General features: G+C 33.6%; 1 protein-coding gene across 1 annotated transcript in view; it reads left to right on the forward strand.

Moving 5' to 3' along the window:
• The first annotated feature begins 2481 nt into the window (after positions 1 to 2481).
• CNTN5 (contactin 5) overlaps positions 2482 to 17442 on the forward strand; it is a 1555331-nt gene continuing 1540370 nt past the window's right edge. The window contains exon 1 of the mRNA XM_031961045.1: positions 2482 to 3267. The gene's annotated coding sequence lies outside the window, so the exon portion shown is untranslated. The remainder of the gene's footprint in view (positions 3268 to 17442) is intronic.

Genomic DNA, 17442 nt, shown 5'->3' on the forward strand with positions numbered 1-17442 from the left:
TTCATAAATTTTCTTAGTAAACATTATTGCCAATGGTTATATAATAAATGTTTTCTTTGTGTTCTTTGATCCACCTGCTTCATAGCAATCCTATAAATTTTCAGCCCTATATTTGGAACCAATAAATATCTCAGGAAACGGAAATGTGTGTGATCTATGGTAGAGTCATTCATTCTTCAAACACCTGCATTTGCAAATAATATCACTAAAATGATATCCCAGGACCATTGCTAGGCTTTTAGCAAAAAAGGCAAAAGGAATGTTTATATTAGCTAAGATTTTTAACAATGACTAGAAAGATTAGAAACTGTTATTTCACAGGTTATTCATGAGATCAAAAATAATGCCATCCCTATAACTGAGTCCTAATTAAATGCTGGCCTATAACCTAATAGCAATACAAATACTTACCAGATTATGATTAGCATTTGAACTGAGGCAACGGGGAAAAAATCTTCCCTCCAGGATCGAATTTAACTCTAAACTTGTTTTTACCTTCTTCTAAACTCTATGACTTTCTTACTTCTCATAAGGACCATGTTATTAGTAGTCTATATACAGGTTTAGATCTATAATCTCATTGGCACAATGAGAAAGCTCTTTCTACCACTGTAGGTATGAAGCTGATCTACATTTATACACTTCTAAAAGTGTCCAGGTCACACTATATAGTGGTTTCCGGAATAACTTCTCGTTTTATTTTCTTTTGACTCTTTTATTTCAATTTATATTGATAAGCCAAAAACAATCACATGATTAAGGAAAGAAAAAAAAAAGAAACACATGCATGCCATTTTAAAGTTAAGAGAAATAAAAATGTCTATAATTTAATGAACCAAATGAGGTGCTAACACTAAATAATTCAAAATAATTACTCTGTTTCATGCAGAATGCTATTAAGATATATAGATATAAGCATGAATATACAAATACTTTCACTAATCCATGGAGATTCAAAAAATAAGCATATGCCTAGATATTTTATTCCATCATTAGGAATGGGTGAACATCATTGCAAATTAATTGAAAATAACTTATAGTTCTTAAATTTCTGCATTAATTAATATATCTAAGAATAACTACAGTAGTCCAAGAGCTTTTCTTATGAGCACAATATAGTAGTTGACCATAAACCACAGATATGAAGTTACTGGACAGAAAAATGAAAAAAAAAAAACTCAGAGAAAAATTACACTGACAACACTCAGTTATCATATAATGAAAATGAAAGATTACTGGAAATGTCTGGAAAGTTTAAAATGTGAAAGAATAGACAAGTCTTAAATAAATTAATTTAATATTTTATTTTCCTCAATTATATGTAAAACATTTTTTACATTTATTTTTAAAACTTTGAGTTCCAGATTCTCTCCCTTTCTCCTTCTCTCTCTTCCTCCCCATTGAGAAGACACATGTGAAGTTATAAGAAACAACAAGCCTTAAATGAAACAGGTAAAAGTTGTCTGTTCCATATAGCAGAGTGCTGTATATCCCAAGGAGCAAAAAATCATGTTGGCTTCTGAGGACAGATAGCAAAAATGAAAAATCAAGGTTCATGCAAGGTATATAAATGAGTAATAAACAGAAAAGAAATCTAACTCTAATTTGAATTAAAAGAAAAGCTACAAAAATAAAAGAAAATTCTGACCCAGCATTAGAAAGCTTTAAGCTGGAGCATTCAGAAACTTGACTCTGGATGCCATAGTAAGATACCCCAATAAGAGAATAAGTGAGCTAGAAGAATAGGTGCTCTGTTCTGCAGACAGACTCATAGACATACACACACACACACACACACACACACACACAAAGGACTTCACAGAGTTCTGTTTCTTACATTTTCTGAAATGATCATATAAATATGAAACATTAAATGAAATTACTTTTCTGTTAAGTACAGATATTGTACCATATAACTGTAGGAAAAATATAACAGAAAAGAGATATAATATAATTTATTTAACCATTATTCAATTAAAATCAGATGAATCAAGGGAATTAGAGAATGAATCAAAGACAGAGAGAAGAAAAGTATAGAGGGGATTGTCAGAACAATGGCACTAAACCTGCCATCCTATGGATTTACTACCTGTGTTATTTTTTCAATTACAGCCATTATGATATAAAAATTTAGAAAGAGTCTGGTATCTGAGACTAAACCTCCTATATCCTTGACTGGTGTAAACACATGGGGAGAAAAAAAAGGTAGTGAGGAACCCCTAAGTGTATTGTATAAGAGTCTGAAAAAGCCAAGGATGGAAACAAAGAGCTGTTATCACAGTGAAAACTAACGGGGGGGAAGTGAAAAATAGCTGTGGTAAAAGCAAAGATTACCACGCCAGAGTATTTGAGGTGGTTTGTAGTAGTAGTAGTGGTTAAGACGCATAAGCGAGACAACTCAGGCAATGGGCTGGAATAGCAGCAGCAGCAGCAGTAGCAGCAGCAGCAGCGCGGAAGGGACAGAAGAGGAATATACTTTACAGGAGGTCTAGCAGGTAGCCAGCCGCAGCTAGAGTGTTTCCTAAGTAAACCTATGAATTTTAAATACAGACCCGGCATAGGAGGAAAGCAGGAAGGAAATCTCTTATTACTTAGGAGAACAGGAAAATACCCATAGACTACTGAGAGGAGGAAGGGAACATCTCAAACCCTTCTGGAGGCAAACAGTCCTTTAAGCCCGAGGACATGCTAAATGAACCTTTTCACCAAGAGGCAGTGAAGCGCTCTGTGAGGCAGAGAGAAAAAGAAGGGAGGGAGAACCAGAGGAAAGGAAAGACACACACACGCTCATCCACACACAGCTTGCGAAGAGGACACAGCCAGTCAGAGAGCAAGAGCGCTGGGGAAGAGCGACGACATTGGATGAGAAAATTTTGTACCAAAAAAAACACCAACCAGAGGAGGTGCCTCACCTATTTCCCAATATAATCAAATCCAGAGTGGAAGGAAGCATAAACTGCAAGAAACCAGCAGTAAAAGTGCTATTTAAAGCTCTAGGCGGAGAGGATGCGTTCACCTGCGTCCCTTGCTCATTGAGCGACAGTGGAAGGGAGAGGATTCCCTCTAGATGACTCCAAACTCCGCAGTTCTCTGCTTCCTCCCAGGCTGAGCAGAACCGCGAGGGACTGTCTGCCTGCCCTGCCTGCCTGCCTTCCTGCCTGTTAAATGTGAACTCGAGCCGGTCTGTGGCTGCCTAGAGGATGGGAGCCTGGGACTGAGAGGCACCGAGGCAGGTAGAGCGCGTACTGAGATTCTGTCACATCATCGGTGAGTGACTGACATTTCACTGACAGGGGCTGGTGCCTGGGATTGAGCTTGGGTATCTTCTGACATTGGCCAATATTGGACAGCAGAACCCCGGCGATTCGTGCTTCCCTACTAAATTGTCAGCATATCCAAATTGCAGAGGGGATGAAGCCAAATGGGGTCTGCTGAGGGCAAGGGTTGCTTTTGTTTCTGATTGGGGTGTTATTTTTGCATGGCTTTTTCTCTGCTGAGATTTTTACGTCAGAAAAGTTGAAGCTAGAGTAAAATTTGACCTATTTATGTATCTCCTAATGTTTCCGAAACCAGAAACAGTTTCTTAAACTAGACAGTGGGAAAGACTGCATGCCAGGAAATCCTGAGGAGGTTCTGCAACAGAAAATAAATGTTCTGAAAGTAGGAACAGTTTGCAGGTGCTGAGTGTCTGACTGATGCCTGAGAAATATCTAGGTGGGAATCAGGTACTTCTGACTCCAGGGTCCTGGCAATGTAGCAACTTGTTAAAAAGCAGTAATGGTGTGCTCAAACTAGAGTTCTACTAAGTTCAGGACACTTAGGAAAACAATAGTGTAAGTTATGGTAGGGCTGTGTGTGAAAGATCTGGCAGGTTATCAAAAAATATTCAAATGCCCTCTCAGGTATAGGTGTCTTTAATTAAAAAGTGTTAAGAATACTGACTTGAATACTTATGAGTATACTCTGACGAGCTGAGAATTATGCTTTTAGTAAGCAAGCAATTGATTTTACACTTAAATAGGACCAAAAAAAAAAAAACAACCCAACAACCTTATTTTGTGTTCAGTTTTATTCCCCTTTAGAAAGAAAATAAACAAGAATATAGTAGAACTACTTAAAAGCACATTTCCAGGATCTCCATTTACCTAGATATTTTACGTGTATTTGTGTTAATATTTTTTAATTATATAATTTCATACTCTGGGTATTTTTTGTTGTGTTTTTTATTTCAAGGGAGCAATGTGAAGAAGTTATTATGTTCAAGGCCCAGCAACAGAAGTAATGTTAAACAATTAAAATTTGGGTGACATTTAAAAATTAGTGGAGGTGTAATTAATTATCCATGAATTATGCCAGAACTCCTACAGAAGTACTTTTGACAACTATGTTATTAACAAATGAGTTAATCATGATTAATATTATTATCCTGAATATCAAAGGAATTAGCAATGATTAGAGCATTATCCTAGAATGTTATCAAAGAGTTTGGAGTAAATTTCAATAACATACTCATGTTCATTTCCATGCTTTCTTTTTTTCTTTCTGGGATAAACATGCTCTGATTCTTAATTTCATCTAAATTCTGAATGCACCAATACATATTACCTAAACTTGAAAGGATGTATGAAACAAATTTATTCAGAGGGGAAAAAAGTGAGTAGAAACAAAGGCTAATTAAGTTAGATGGATATTTTAAGACACTGTTACATATCTAGTGCCTCAGAAGAAATATAAAGGATTAGAGAAAAAGGCAGTCAAAAAAGAGCAAAAGCTACAAAAGTAAGTGAAGGAAACTGGAGAAAAAATTGTGTGTGTGTGTGTGTGTGTGTGTGTGTGTGTGTGTAAAAGAGTTGTATTTCAGTGCAGAAAGCTTAAGAATAACAAAAAAGTGCATTATGGCTATAAATGGGAACAAAAAGTGGGAAACTTGAACAGAACCATTTTTTCCCTCCAATTTAAAAACTCTGGGGATTATTATTTTAGAACATGAGAAGAGAAGATTACTAATCTGGGTGTGACCATAGATGATAAGATGCAATGTTAGAACTCTCAACAGTAAGAGATCAAACAGTATCCAATAGAAACTCAAATCCAGACTTCCAAAGTTGGCAATTGTATCATGATGTATTGAGTTTAAATATTGGTGGCTTATTATGAACTAAGTCATTGAAAATCTCTATTTCTTGAATTTAAGAATATGTGAAAGAAATAATATGGGCATTTGCCAGGATAAGTCAAGATTTAGCACTTCTGTAGTCAGAAACCATTATAGGACCATATGACGTACCTATACATATAATTATTTTTTTTTACTTAGTTTAAAATTATTTTTTTTCAGGGAAATCACCAATGCCTGCTCTTTACCTGTGTAGCTAGGTTTTAGAAGAAATGATGGGTCTGATTAATGTAGTTGCTAAATTTAATACTAAAATGTATTCACCTCAGAGTAAATCTTAAGTGTTGGGTGGAACTGAAAGCTGTCTTAGAGACTAGGACCAGAGGGTGTCAGTAAAGGGTAGAAAGCTCTCTATGAATAAAGGTAATTGTGTGCTTTCTTCTTGAATCAGTATATGTAGCTTCTTTAGTTTGTATTCAATAAAATATAATAGATTATTTGTAAATGAAAATAAATAAAAGTTGTCTTGAGCACAGAAATAAAGCAAAAGCAACTACAAAATGGCTTGTCAAAGTGAAGCTTGATTGGGTGATGTGAACCATTTCAATGCCATTAGATAAGTGTCCTGTAATCCAATAGAAAATGAACCACTGCACTTTCCACTGAAATATTTACCAAATTTTGATTCTGAAGTGATTTTCCTGAATTTTGCCATTTTGTTTTATATAGCTTTGGTATATTCTACTCCTCTTAACAATATCTCCTTCTAATTTTTTTCTTTGACTTTAGATATTCTTATCAAAAGTTCAGAAGGTCCTTTTTTCCCCTTACAATTTTAAAGATGTTACTATATATCAGTAATCTGATACCTTTAAAATATTCATTTCAACATCTCAAGTTTATGACTGTTTTCTAAAGCTGAGAATTTAGAAATATTTTTCCTGGATCTTTTAAGATGTTTTGTTATATTTTCTTCTTCTTTTCTTTATGAATATTATAATATGTTGCATGAACTTCTTAGCATTTTATAACAGGAAAGAGGCTGGTCGGAAGCTCAAAGCAGTAGAGTCCCTGCAGAGGTTTATTTTCTGAGCATTTGTGATCAATAACTCTACATTAGAGGCTTGTGCATTTTAAAAAATAATGAAATGAATAAAACTCCTTAACACTTAAGCATTATGACTTTAAAAAATTTACAAAATCTGATCAACCCTTTTTTTATCCCCTTCTAATTTCATGACCTTAGATTTTTCAAAAGGCCATCTTGTTAACCACAATATTTAAGAAGAGTTTCTTTGGTTATAAGTTATGACTTGATGGGGTCAGCAAAGTAATGAACTACAACTAATTTCCAGTGTTACAGTGATGCAGCAACTTAAATTAGAAGGATTTAATAACTTTAATTCAATTCATTTACTTTTAAAAAGGATTGAAATTGGCCATTGAAGTAATGATAGATACAGAAATCAGATGTGGGAATAAATTATATCTAGCTAACTTGTGGAAATACTCTGAATTTACATTCTTATCTATAATAATGGGTATTGCAGGTAATAGAGGGAGTTTTCTACTGGAGATATATCTTTAGCAAATATTCAAATCCTTGTTTGCATGTTCTTTAGTTTTATATATTACAATTCATTTATAGTAGCCTTTCTAACTTCTACTTCTCAAATTTCAATCTGGCCATAACATAAGGGTTCTCTCTTCAATGCCTTGAAATAGAAATGTGCTATAATTTTGTCCCCAAAATAATAGCACCATTCTGTTTGATTTAGGATCACTCTCCCCCTTGTTCCAGTTAAAGACAAATATTTCTCTATCTTATTTCTAAACTGCACCCCACCCCAAAAAATGATCCTATAAAGCCCCATTCCATGGTATGAATTATTATATATTTGGATGAACTTTCCCATCATAGAGACATAACCTCTTTGATCTTGATTACCTACTATTCAAGTTACAAATAAAGAAAACAGCTACTTAGCCAGTTTGAACCTTATTAACTTTCTGGAAGTAATAATGTGTGGTGAGGTAGGAATAGATGGAGAAAGGTTTCCCTCTATTTGAAGAACTGAGAACTAACTTTCCTGAACCATTTAAAAAGTTGATTTGCATACTAGGAAGCTATTCTCTACTATTATTGCACTTTTTATGTACTAATAAGAGAAAAAATTTGACCTCATTCAAATTTTTTCTCTTATTAGTACATAAAAAGTGCAACGGAGGTTCAACGGAGATATTCTCAGCATCACCTACCATTAGAATGTTCTACTGATTACTATACATCATAGTTGGGTACAGAATTTTTCTGTGGTATTCAATTGACAGATAAAATTAATGAAAATATGAATTATTTGACAGATTTCTGAGTAACTGGTACAGGTCATAACTACAAACTAGAAATGAATATGATGGAATTTGTAATAATAAGTTTATAGTAACAATAAACATGATTATAAGTCATAATAATAATTTACTATTAATTTACAGATTCATCAAGATCCTTCAATATACTCCTGTTAACTTTTGTGGTGTGTTGACTTTGTTTTCTTCTTATCTTTGCCCAACTCCATATTTTTGTTTTTCATAGAGAAACTGAAAACAAAAAGAGAAACCTCCAACTATTCTTTCCTACCTAAGCTGTATAAAGAACATATAAAAGGAAATTTCAATGTATTATTGATTTTATAATTTATCATAAACATAATCTTTCAATGATAAGGTTTGTTGAAGAATTTCAAACCTTATACAAAAGATAATCAAATGCAACCTTCAATGATTCATATAAGGATCAGTTGAACGATTCTAAAGAAGTAAGTGAATGACAACACTTTGTTTTATATAATCACCCTATTTAGCTTAGCTAGAGTTTTGATATTATAAAATATAACAAAAGTGGTCTCCAATTCATATGAACACAGAAAATACCAAAAATTCACTCCCCCATTAATATCTCATTTAATCAAAGTTAACTTTTATAATTGTATAAAATACTTCAAATTTCTATTGCTCTTCTTTGAATTCTTATCTTCCCACAATTCTATGTCTACATATCTATATAGGTATGTATGTGTAAATTTTTCAAGTATATGTATGTGCACATATTTGTATATGTTTGTATATACCCACCTACCCACATATATGAAGAGTTAATTTATTTATTTGCATTTCTGCTATTCAAATTGTTACCACACTAGCAATGATTCATTGGGTCCTATGGAGTGTTAACTCTGGGGTGGACCTTTAACACTATCTAGTCTAACCCCTTTATTTTATATTGGAAGGAACTGAGCTCCTAAGAAATGAATTTCTTTATCCAAAGTCATACCCTTAGGTAAGGGCAAAGCCCAGACAATAAAACAAATCCCCTGATTACAATTCCAGTTCTGCTTTTGATTGTCTCAGAAAGTGAATGTAAATAGCAATTGTTCTTGCTTTGACCAGAAACATTGAGGGTCTTCCCCTCATAGATTGATTTTTTTTTTTTTTTTGGATTAGGTAAAAGAGGTCATACTTGGTCGCATTTTTTATTTAACCTTACTCACTGATTTAGTGTTACATCAGTTATAGTGAGATCTTTTATTAAAAAGACCTTAGTTTAAAAAGGCATAGGTTTCCCACATCATCCAAAGCTTCCTCTAGTAGTCCAGATCTATACTTTGCCACTAAACCCAGATGGCTAAAGAGGAGAAAGTGAGGCTGCTGATTTTGCCCATCTTGACTTAAATCCTATTCACTTGTATGTTGCAGCATCACCCCACTGCTGTCATTGTCCTTTTCCAGAATGAAAGACAAACAAAAACAATTTTTCAAATGATTTCATATTCCATTTTTCACCATAACATCTGTGATAAAGCTTAGTATCATGAACCTGTAGTTATCATTTATCTTGTGCATATATTTGTAATTCTATTGTTTTTAAGAGATATTTTGAGTTTAGACAAATGTTTGGAGGGGAAACATTGAAATATTTTGCCAAAGATCTTAAAGCAGTGTAATTATAAGTTTAAAGACATCATCTAGTAGATGAATAATGATCATTTGGCAAAAAGGAATACTGATAAACTAAATCTCACTTCAGAAGCAAGGGATGGATCAGGGAAGTAGGAGATTTGAAAGCTGACACCAACCTTTGGTATTACCTCAGCTAACATGATCCTTAGTGTACATTTAACTGTATATGTGTAAGGGACCAACCATTTTCTTTTGTCAATAGTTGCTGAATAGGCACTTTATTCAGAGTGATAAAATGTTCAGTTGTTAGGGCACTCAATGAAATGGAAACTATAATTCATGTAAAGAGTGTAGGCAAGGACTAACTTCTACATTATTGTAAACTTGAATGGAGGTAGCAAAAATAAAAGATAAGTTATTCTGGGGAAAAATATTTTCTAATAAGTTTTTCAAAAGGAGAATGAATTGTAATCTCAAGTAGTATGCACCAATCTCTAGGGTCATCTGGGAATGCAAATAAACTGATATTGTACAAGAATAACAATGGACTTCTTTGCTGCAGTAGGAAATGAACTTAGTACAGAATAGAATTGATGCTGTAATAACATTAAATGGGCATTCTGAATGATCAGGAAAATCTTAAAGCTCAGTTTTTCTTAGCTCCTTTTAAAAAGCTGTGAGGTATTTTACTTCGCAAAATAAATCTAATGAGTTATGGAAGGGAGAGAATACTCTTTTTTCTTGAAGCAAAGTAAAAAAAAATTATATCTACTCTTTTAATATAGAAAAAAGCTCTTATTAAATATCCAGAATCAAATTATTAAGTGAATAAATTAACCACATTTTCTGTATAAACTTAAACTAGAAGTTGTCAAAAATGTCTCCATGGGAAAAAAATCACTGAGGTTCTTGATGGATAATTGGAAATAATATTGAGAAAAAAATAAGTTTTTAAAAGAACATTTCAAACTAGTAACAAATATGAGCAGAGTAGGTATTTTAGCTTATTCAGACACTCCTGAAAACGCCACCTCCTTGGGTTTTAACAGGTAAATGGTTTAAGTTAATTCTTTTAATTAATTGAGAGATTAAAAAATGTGGATCCACTCTTTTGCTTTGTGTATGCCATATGAAAATGAGACTTGAGATGTAGCTACCTTTATTTTAGTAAATATTGCTAAAAGCAGTGTATAACTTGTAGTTTTTTCACAGTGAGTATGTAACATGCATACATTATTTAGCACAGTTTCGGCAGATGTTTTTTTTTTGGTTGTTGTTGTTTTTGTTTTTGTTTTTTTATAGTAGAAACCCAAAGGACTCTATACAAATGAACTTCAAAGTGGCTGGCTTGGAATTCTTTAATATTTTTAAAGAATAATTGGTTTACCAGATTGATTGGGGAATAGAAGCTTCTTGATATTTTAAGACACATGAACCAATATTGGTCTTATGGATTCTTACAGTATAAAAATTGCAAAGAAAAAACCTAGAGAAATATTTTTATTTTGCAGTCTTCCCTCTGGGCTTCCTGGGAAATACCCTAGAGAGCAAAATAAATGAAAAGTAATACATACTACGAAGTTTTAAAAAAAGATAACAATAATTAAGATGTAAAATTTTTAGTATTGGATTTAGCCCACAGGGATCTTGGTATTAGTGTTCTTCTTCCAATTGAATCATCCCACCTATGAATATTGCACAGCATTGATTCTCTTAACTGCTTCCTTCTGTTTCCCAGAACTCAGTGGCAAAGTTATGTTGCAGTAAGTTTTACTTCTAGATTCATTTACTCATCATGAATGACCTTAGTGGCTTTTTTCTCACTAAAAAAAGTAATTTTAGTTACTAAGTCCAGTCCATCCTTTGATAATCCAAACAAAGCTAAATGGAAATGAATGTGATTGCAATTTTAGTCAATGCATAGTGTGCTTTTCTATAACTATGGGTGTTTCCATTTGGTTATTGGTTCTGGTTACAAAAAAAATAATAAGAAGAAGAACAACTTTTTGTTGAAAAGGATTTTTTGTTGTTGTTATTGTTACTGTTGTTCTTCAAACCACAAGATTTTATTGGTGCTGGCAGAAATTCCCAGAATGGAAATCCCCTCTACTAATGCTGATAGATAATTACTGTTTAATTTATCACTTTAGAGTTGCCTAGGGCTTCAAACAAGTTAAATGACTTGTCTCCAAGTTCATACAACTAGTATTTTTCAGAGGAAAGGATTGAACTCAAGTCCTCTTAATTAAAAAATTAACTCCATAATCCCTACACCTCTTCTCCTCCTTTAGTCGAGAAAACATGCTGTGCCTTTGCCTGAAATCTAATGTCTCTTAGAGTTAGACTAGTCTTAGTCTGACAAATATGTACTGCTTTTCTTGATAAGGTTTTTTGCTTGTTAGTTTTTCCCCTTTGCTGTGTGAGGGTAATTTCAATAATTTAACAATTTTGGTATTTTTTCGGTTCAGTTACTTCCTCCACTACCAATACAAATCACTACTCTAATAATAATAAATGATATTCATGTAGTATTTACAAGTGCCAGACACTATGCTGTGTTTTATAATTATTATCTCATTTTGATTGTCATAAAAGATGAGGAAACTGAGTCAAACACAGTTGAAGTGATTTGCCACATAACTGGTAAATATTTGAGGCTGGATTTGAAAGGTCTTAACTCCAAACTCTGCATACTATCCACTTTTCCATCTAGTTGTCCCATTGTCTTAGTAGATGATGTCCGAGTTTAGTGGGTACCAAAAGTGCTAACAAATGGAAACAAGTTTTTCTGTTTGGTTTTGTTGTTTTGTTTTGTTTTGTTTTGCTTTGTTTTTTTAGTTATAACTTTGTTAATTTCCTTATGTTGTTTCTCACACCGAATGTAATGGCGGAGAAACTGAGGCAAGATAGAGATTAGAGAGTTTTTAATATTTTATAGAAAGGGAGAGATTTGCTGGGACCAAATGGATCCATGGTTTGGGCCCAAGGCTGAATGAGACTGTGGTCTCCAAGAATCCAGCAGCCAATGTGAATTCTCAATCACATACACACACACACACACACACACACACACACACACACACATACACACACAAACAGGGCTCAGATACAGGGATAGACTGAGGCAGGGGCAGAGTCACAGCATTGACTGCGGGAACAGGGGACTAACAATCAGATTCTGATAGGGTGATGGGAGGCATACAGAATGGGGAGAGGCACTGGACATTCTGATGATGTCTAAGATAGAAGGTCTTTCTCCTTATCTGGAATGATTAGGAGGGAGGGATGGCTTTGCTGGATTGATAAGAATAATTAGGAACTGAGGCAGAATAATTCAGGGAAACTGATTCAGGACAATAAAAGAACTGTGGCACAATAAGAAGACATGTGTCTTTAACTTTCCAGAATGGTAAACCCTAAGAGAATTTGCCCTCTGTTGGCATAGTCTATATAATCTACCATCAAGAGACATTCAAATATTTTTAGTGGAGGTGAGAATTATTATTAAAGTAGATTTCTATACCATCATCTCTCATTATTCAAGTACTAAATAGTTTTCAATAAAATCTATTTGTCTGTGGTACTTAAATACTAATTGTTTTTAAATTTTGAAAAGTTATATATTTAATATAGTCTCAATTTTTAAAAAATAATTTTTATGTTGTTCTGGAAACTAGATTAGTAGCATCAATCACCTTTATATAAAATGAAAATGGAGGTACAAAACTAAGAATCATTTTCTTAATTACCAGTCCTATTTAATACAGAGCCATGAATGTAAATGTAATAGAGAATTGTTCTTATTTGATTAAGGCTACTAAAGCATCTTCTGGCAAAAAAATTACTTAAGCCATAATGCTTAGAGCTAATGTTGAATATTTTATAATCTGCAGGTTCTATTTCTCTCTCTGTAACCAATCGGTAGAATAAATGATCTATTTGGAGTTAGAAAACCTAGCTTTTAATCCTTGTTCTGTCCTTTTTTTTTCCCCGCCTCTGTGTGACTTTAGTCCAGTAACTTAATCTTTCTAAGTGCTGGTTTTAAAAAAGGATGGAGCTGGGATAGATGATCTTTAAAGTGACACCGTAAATAAAATATTAACCCCAATTTCAGGAAAACCTCAAATCCAACCTCAGATACTTACTAATTATGTGAATGTGGGCAAGTCACTTAACTTTTATTTGCTTCAGTTTCCTCACCTTTAAAATGTTAATAATAATGGCATGTACCTTCCAGGGTTGCTGTGAAAATTAAATGAGTTAAAAATTTGTTAAGATTTTGGCTCAGTGGCTAGCATATTTGTTATTCAATTCATGTCTGACTTTTTCATGACCTTATGGAATATACTGTTGATTGGGTTTTCTTGGCAAAAATACCTGAGTTGGTTTGCAATTTCCTTCTTATGGTGGGTTATGGTAAACAGAGTTTAAATGATTTGCCCAGGGTCACACAGCTAGTAAGTGTCTGAGAGCAAATTTGAACTCAGATCTTCCTGTCATCAGGTCCCTTGCTCTATTCACTGAGCCACCTAACTTCCTCCTATAGCTAGCACCTAGGAGATGATTATTCCCTCGTTCCTCTTATCAACTTTCTATATCTATCGTTTATCTTTCATATTAATTCAAATATTCATTCTCCATACCCATACTCATAGTACCTAATCAAATTTCCACATGTTCTTATATATTAAGTCTATCACTCCTGCTTGAATCTAAAATTGTCCTGGGCAATTTAAACTGTTTCTTTCCTTAACTCCTTGATCTGCTATTGTTCATAATTCAAAAGGCAACATTTTTTAAAAATAATAGTAGAGATCCCTTTTCTTTTTCTCTCTTCTTTCAAAGGCCTTCTGTATGTTTATTCATTCTTTCCTCTTCTATCTCCAAGGAAGTTTTCTCTGTATCTCTCTGTCCCTGTCTCTATCTTTCTATCTGTCTGTCTCTGTCTCTCTCTCTTTGTCTCTCTGTCTCTGTCTGTCTGTCTGTCTCCCTCTCCTTTTTTGCTAAGATTAGCTTCCCTCTTCCATCCCTAAATGGTGTGCTCAATTTTTGTCTCCTCTTATCTCTTATCTTGCCACAATTTTCTTTCCCTTTCCTGCCCTTATTTTCACATTCTATGTATTTGCTTTTTCCCTTTTGCTTACACTTGTGTTTATTAACTCTAGTGCTACTGAAAGGTAGCAGACTTGACTCTGTTATCCTAATAAACCTTCATTCTATTTTTTTTTTTTTTTGCCAAATTCCTTAAAAGAATACTAATAAAGTTTATATTACTCTTTCAGGTTTGCAAAATTCTTTACATGTATCTTATTTGTTCCTCAAATTCTGATGAACTAATTGTTTTTAACTTGCATCTTGCAGATGAGGAAACACCTCAGAGATGGTAAATGACTTATCAAAGTGATTGAGCTAAGTTTGAGACTGGACTGAAACCCAGCTTTCTCATTTTTAAGAGCATACTTTTCCCACTATGCCATGTCATCTATTAAATCATGTACACTTGTGCTTCTATTGCCTTACCACTTAGTCATTTTCAAATCCTTTGCAAAAATGTTTTGATCTTACCATTTAAGTGAAATGCCTGTCTCAAGATTTTTGCTAATAAATTAACTGTTAATCCTAATGATTTGTTCTCCTTCATCTCTTTTGGTTGGACCCATCACTTCTACAAGTTTTTGTGATATTGTTGTTTCCTGATATTCCTCCTGTCTGATCACTCTTTGTAATCTTCCTTTGTTATTTCAAATAACTTTCCTGCTCCATATTTTGTACAATTCTAGAGAAAATGCTTTTTCAGAGTCAAGAGATAGAGATTCACATGAGAGGAGGAACAGTAAGAAATTCAGTGTCAAAGGATTACCGATTACAGGGAAGAGTGCATGGTCTTTAAAAGCCAAACAGATAATTTTATATTTGTTCCTGGATATAATACTGAGCCATTGGGATTTATTGAATGGGGTAGCAGATGGAAGAGATGATATGGCTATACCTGCATTTTAGGATGGATTTCAATGAGGAGAGACTTTAGGTTAGGAGTACAAGTAGTGCACTATTGGAAAAGTCCAGGTATGGTTGTCAAGAAGATTTTCATCAGGGTGATTGCAATGTTAGAAGAGAAAAAGGAGTATATTAAATATTATAAAGGTTAAAACTTTTGCACTTTACTCCATAAATGTTATGGAGTAGGGATAAGAGAGTGAGAAGTCAAGGATGACACCGAGATTGAGAACCTTGACTGAGTGACTAGGATGATTGTGCTCTTCTTTATAGTGGTAGAGAAGGCAGGAAGCAGGAAAGATACATAGGAAAACATAAAGAGTTACTTTATACTTGTTGGATTTAAAATGTCTATGGGACATTTAATGTGAGTTGTTAAAAGCCAGTTGGGGTTAAAAGCCAGTAAAGACTAAATATACTTCCTTCCTTAGTGAAGGAAGACTAGGTACTCTGAAGTCTTCTGCAAAGACATGATAATTGATACTATGGTGCCCCCAAATTTAAAAATGCATATTTTCTTTTGAAATTTTGCTTTTTTAGATTGTAGTTAAAATTCTAAGGGAATTGATATCCAGTAGACATCTTAAACTGAAACAGAATTCATTATCTTTTCATCTGAACCTTCCTTCCCTCCTATTTTATTATTGTAGAGGGCAACCATCCTCCCAGTCCTTCAGACTTGCATCTTAGGAATCATTTTGTTTTCCTCACTGTCTCTTATCCTTCATATTTGATCTATTGCTAAAGCCTAGTTCTTTTCTCTGACATTACTACTACTCTAGTATAGAGCCTCATCACTTCATGTCTGAATTATTGCAAGAACTTGTTGGGAGGTCTGCTTGCCTCAAGTTTCTTTACATTACAATATGTCTTCTATTCAGCCACTAAAGTGATTTTCCTAAAGTGTGGTTCTGGCATTTTTTTCTGTCTGTTAGCCATTCCTAAATAGTCTCCTTTTCCCACTCTCACTAATGATTTTCCTGGCTTCCATTATATCTTAACTAAAATTCTACCTTGTATAGACAGCCTTCCCCAGCCCCTTTTTAATTTTAGTACTTTCATTCTGCTGGTTATCTCTTGTTTATCCACTATATAGTTTATTTTTTATGTAAGGACAGAAATTATCTTTTGCCTCTTTTTGTATCACTAGTACTTAGCACAAAGTAAACCCTTAATAAATGATTATTGATTTATTGATGATTGAAAAAAGACATGGCATATTTGTAGTTGTAAAGATGCGATTGCTGCTTCAACCTGTACTAGAAATAAAATTATTTCACTGAAGGTTGCCGGAAAGAAAAAAGAAACTATCTTACTTCTTTAAGGAAACATAAAATAAAGGAGTCAGTTTCCAAAACCTTGAAAAATATACTGTTTTTTTCTTTTTATTATACCTTTTTATATACAAAATATATGCATGGGTAATTTTTCAACATTGACCCTTGCAAAAACTTGTGTTTCACCTTTTCCCCTCCTTCCCTCCACCCTCTCCTCTAGAGGGCAGATAAATATTAAATATTAAAGTATATGTTAAATATAATATATGAATACATATTTATACAGTTATTTGCTGTACAAAAAAGATCAGATTTAGAAAGAAGGTAAAAGTAACCTGAGGGAGGGGAAAACAAAAATGCAAGCAAAACAATAACAGAAAGAGTGGAAATGCTATGTTGTAGTTCATACTCATTTCCCAGTGTTCTTTCTCTGGGTGTAGCTAGTTCTGTTCATTACAAATCAATTGGAACTGATTTGAATCCTCTCATTGTTGAAGAGAGCCATGTCCATCAGACTTGATCATCATATAGTTTTGTTGTTGAAGTGTATAAGGCTCTCCTGGTTCTGCTCATTTCTTTTAGCATCAGTTCATGCATGTCTCTCCAAGCCTCTCTGTATTCATCCTGCTGGTTATTTCTTATAGAACAGTAATATTCCAGAACATTCATATACCCAATTTATTCAGCCATTTTCCAATTGGTGGACATCCATTCAGTTTCCAGTTTCTAGCCAGAAAAATAAACTATTAACAACAGTTAACAAATTTGGTTCTTGAGAAATATATATTTAACTTTAAGTCAGGCTTTGAACAATTGCAATCTGGTATCCCAAAACGGACAATTCCACTATAAAACTAATAATACCAATATACCAATGATCACTCATAATGATTTGCCATATGCATTTGCCCAGAGGAGTAAAGAGCTGTCCTAAATGAAAATAAAAAGAAGCAGTTAGGAGAGCCATATAATATGGTAGTTTAAAAAATTAAGAATGAGCAAGTCACTGTATTACAAATTTTGCTTTAAAATATATAGATCACTTTGTAAAAACTGATGACAAAATAGACAGGTCTAATCTTCTCTTAAATGTTT

Source organism: Sarcophilus harrisii, chromosome 3, assembly GCF_902635505.1.
Source record: "Sarcophilus harrisii chromosome 3, mSarHar1.11, whole genome shotgun sequence".
Classification (NCBI taxonomy): Eukaryota; Metazoa; Chordata; class Mammalia; order Dasyuromorphia; family Dasyuridae; genus Sarcophilus; species Sarcophilus harrisii.